The 4146-nt window shown below is 31.1% G+C and overlaps 1 long non-coding RNA gene across 1 annotated transcript; it reads right to left on the bottom strand.

Annotated features, from left to right (window-relative positions):
- Nucleotides 1–2764: 2764 nt before the first annotated feature.
- LOC146903181 (uncharacterized) lies at nt 2765–3387 on the bottom strand. Its single transcript, XR_015022530.1, has 2 exons — nt 3308–3387; nt 2765–3144 (listed from the first exon to the last, which is right to left on the bottom strand). It is a non-coding gene; the product is annotated as an uncharacterized LOC146903181 (long non-coding RNA).
- Between the last annotated feature and the right edge of the window lie 759 nt (nt 3388–4146).

Below are 4146 nucleotides of genomic sequence, written 5' to 3'. Positions count from 1 at the left end.
TTGTTATATTTGGAGTTAAGTTTGTTGTAGTCAACAACATTAATCAATACTTTGGAATCATCGAGAGGAGCAAGATTATTCTATGTTTCATGTTGAATGACCATAGAAAGTATTTTAGTTATAGAGGGTGGAGAGTCTAACAATGAAATCTTTCAATTTGATTGGGACGACCCTGGGAAAGAGACGGGATTTGACCAAATTAGTGGATATTTCTCAGTTTAACTAAAGAGATATTATATGCAAGCAAAAAATTATCCTCCAATTCTTTCAGAGGCAAATACTTATATTTGTGTATAATGCTCCATCTTTTGTTTTTGTTATATATCAACAAGTATATTCAAATAAATTAATTATGGTGAATGGTGAAAAATGGTTTAGTTACAGAAACCAGGTAGAAATAGAGACTATATATAGTGGCTGCCTTGACATCTTGTGACATAGAGGGTCAACGGGTATTTGGGTAGCACCCCATCAGTACCAGCAGTGAGACGTTAAAGACTTTGCCTAAATTCAAAGACAATATCCTATTTTTGAGTAAATCACATTTTGTGCATTTCATTCAATGTTAAAACCATTTTCTTCCTTCAGTGCATGGGATGTTCAAATTAGCCATGTAGAGTCAAAGTCGTCCAAACGAAGATGCTCACGCTTTTTGAAACCACTGAACCATTGCAGATTGAGATAATATTCTGCAACTCTGCTATAGAACAGATTTGATTACTTTAATAGGCCTTCTAGGAAAAACCTAGGAAAAAAGGGGGTTTAATATAGCCAACAAGGAAAATATTGAAAACGAAAACTATCAATGCCTGGCTTACAGGTGAATTAAATTTAAGAGTTAAATATGTTTTTGGTCCCTATAAATATAACAACTTTTTGTTTTAGTCCCTCTAAAATTTTCCTTCAACTTTTAGTCCCTATAAAATTTTCAATCACTACTTTTGGTCCCTATTTTAAATTTAATTTTTGTATTTTTCAATGAAATTGTGCAGAAATGTGTAGAATATTGTAAAAATATTTCCCAAAAAAAAAATAGAATTTTTTAACAAAACATAAATTTAATATGAATTTTTAACCATAAAAAATATAAAAATTCATATTAAATTCATGTTTTGTTAAAAAATTCTAAATTTTTTTGGGAGAGATTCTTATAATATTATGAATTTTTCTGAAAAATTTGATTCAAAAATATGAATTCTACATATGATTTTACTTTAAAATAGGGACCAAAAGTAGTAATTGAAAATTTTATAGGGACTAAAAGTTGAAGGAAAATTTTAGAGGGACTAAAATGAAAAGTTGGTATATTTATAGGGACCAAAAACATATTTAACCCTAAATTTAATAGCAACAAAAAACGTAATAGCGCAATTTCATTCTATACATCTAAACATAGATATAAAATACAGTCATCATCTGCTCAAATTAAAACAATTATAACGCAGACAAGTGCAATTTGCATCAGTGACAAATATGTACTTCTAATTAAACAATACCACTTCTATGTATTTAAGTTTTTAAGATCATGATGGCAGAGTTCACAAGAAATAACATATAGTTGACTTTTAAAACCGGAAAAGGCTCAATACCAGTATATGTAAATTAGGGCTGGGCAAATACGGGTCAACCCGAATTTACCCGATGAACCCGATCCTAGTTTACACATTCGGTTCGGGTTAAAACGGGTTACGGGTTAGACGGATAAATTTTACGGGTTAATATGGGTATATTCGGTTCGGTTCGGTTTGATGTTTTAGGCCCGTTGGAACCCGAACGAACCCGATCAAACCGATATAATATTAGTTTAATATTTATTATTAGTTTTTTCAACATAGCTTGAATAAAAAATTCGTTTCACAGCAAGGCTCAAATATGTTTAGGTCTTGCAACAAAAAAAATATTTGTTTAGGTCCAACACCATAACGTAAAACAAAATCACCAATTAGAAAAGAAAAGAAAAACTAGATCTAGATCTAGAACTAGATCCTTTTGTTTCTCTCTCTACGATTTTCTTCTTATCTGTGTTCCTCATTTCTTATTTCTTCCTTTGCTTCTATCATTCTTCCTTCTTCAACGGTTTCTAATTTTTCATTGATTCCTTTCCTTCTGATTGTCTATCTCTCTCTGACATTTGATTCATTATTCTTATACTCCGATTCTTGTTTAGGTTATCACAGTTTCAAGTGAGGATTTACAAATACTTGTGTTGATCTACAAGTAAATTAACTTGTGTGAATCTAAAAATAGTTGGAAGAAAATACTGGTTGTTGTTTCTACCAAAGGAGGGGCTGTTTGAGGAGTAATCGTTGTCCTGTTGTTTTTTCTGGATTTATGGTAGTTATTGGATTTGTCACCATCTTCACCAACCCGTTGACCCGAACCGTTTCACCCGAAACCCGATCTACCCGAACCCGAACTACCCGAATAAAAAACTTGGTTCAATAGGGTTATTATTCATAACCCGTCGGTTTGGTCGGTTTGGGGATTTGGACCCGAACCCGAACCGAACCGATGCCCAACCCAAATGATGCATAATGTATATTACTAGTGTGTGACCCGTGCGTCTGCTCACGGGCAAAATTATCTTCGGACAACGCAAGTCAGAATAACATGCAATTTTACCACGATGCTCGACAACGTGCATTCGCATCTCAATTTCGGATGAAGCATGTTCCAATAAATACATAATATAAAATACATTCATAAATATTCAAAGTAATTACTATTGAAATTAATCATTAAGAAAGAAAAAAAAAATACTATGGAGCTTCAAAGCTTTCAACAAAAGCGAATATTATATCAGGAACATCAAATTCACAACACTAAGACTTTCTTACTAACTACAGCTAAAACATTTCCAATATTAAACACTTTTAAAAACTTCTTCATACATAACATTCTTAATACTACCCACTTTATGACTATGTGTCTATGACCAATACATTCACATGGCACACAATCTTCATCAACACTTATACGAATATGAGACTGAAAATCAATAAGAGTGTATTCTTCCGGTACAATCCCACCATAAAAAAAAATATGAAGCTACATCCGAATTTCATATGGTCCTTCGTATCCTTCATAAGAAGGATAAAAAAACCAAGAGCTTGTTGATCTTTGGTGAGAGTGCATTTTTCATCTCTACAAAAGTAAACAAAATATGAGTTCTAGATTCATAAAACACAACTTATATTCTCTATTAACATCTTCAAATTCTAAACTTAAATTATTCCTTCTGGAATTTACAATTGGATAAAAAATAATTGAGAAAAGTATACATGAACAATTTGATCAAGAACAATACCTTTAAATTTGACGAAGAAGCCATTGGAGAGCATGCAAAGACACATATAGAAGATTATTTTAGGATGGGGATAAATTGGTATAAATATAAATAATATAATAATTATTACTCAATCCAGTATTAATTTATTGAATAAATACGTGGATGGAGTTAATTTAGAATACAACATATTTTTTTTTGGTGGTGTCCAAGGTTCGAACCCTGGACTTTGCATATATTATGCATTGTCCTTACCAACTGAGCTAAGCTCACGGGGACTTAGAATACAACATATAATACATTACGATAATGCATAATAACATAATGACGTAAACAAATACCCAAAGATTATTTAATTACTTATTTAAAAACGAAGGTACCTAGTGATAACAAAGATTTTAGAAGGAATAATTTATGTTCCAGAATCAAGACAATAAGATTTTCCAATTCTAAATTAGGAGTAAACAAATTAATTTTTCCAAAACTAACAAAAAGTAATCATCCAAGCAAAGCCTAGTAATGGAAAAATGAACAACATAATTACTCCTATATAAAGATTTTCCAATTCTTCAAAATTAAAATCAACAATAAGTATCAAAATCAAGACAAGTAGGGTGATGCAAAGAAGAAAAGATTTAGACATTTTAAATTTATGGATAAATTTTGAGAGAGTGACATGAAAATTACAATTAAATGTGGAATATATATAGAGTAGATTTTGTAAAGTGTCCGTTATTGTTATTGTTACCGTTGTGACACTATTCATGACACTATTCATGACCGTTGTTGTTATTTGTGACACTATTCATGACCGTTGTTAAAACATTCGAATAATTTTAAAATTCCGTACAATTACTGTT

The sequence above is a fragment of the Medicago sativa genome, chromosome 8, assembly GCF_051527215.1.
Source record: "Medicago sativa cultivar Bolivia chromosome 8, Bolivia_mono, whole genome shotgun sequence".
In the NCBI taxonomy this organism is placed as follows: Eukaryota; Viridiplantae; Streptophyta; class Magnoliopsida; order Fabales; family Fabaceae; genus Medicago; species Medicago sativa.
This window is presented reverse-complemented; position numbering and strand designations above follow the sequence as displayed.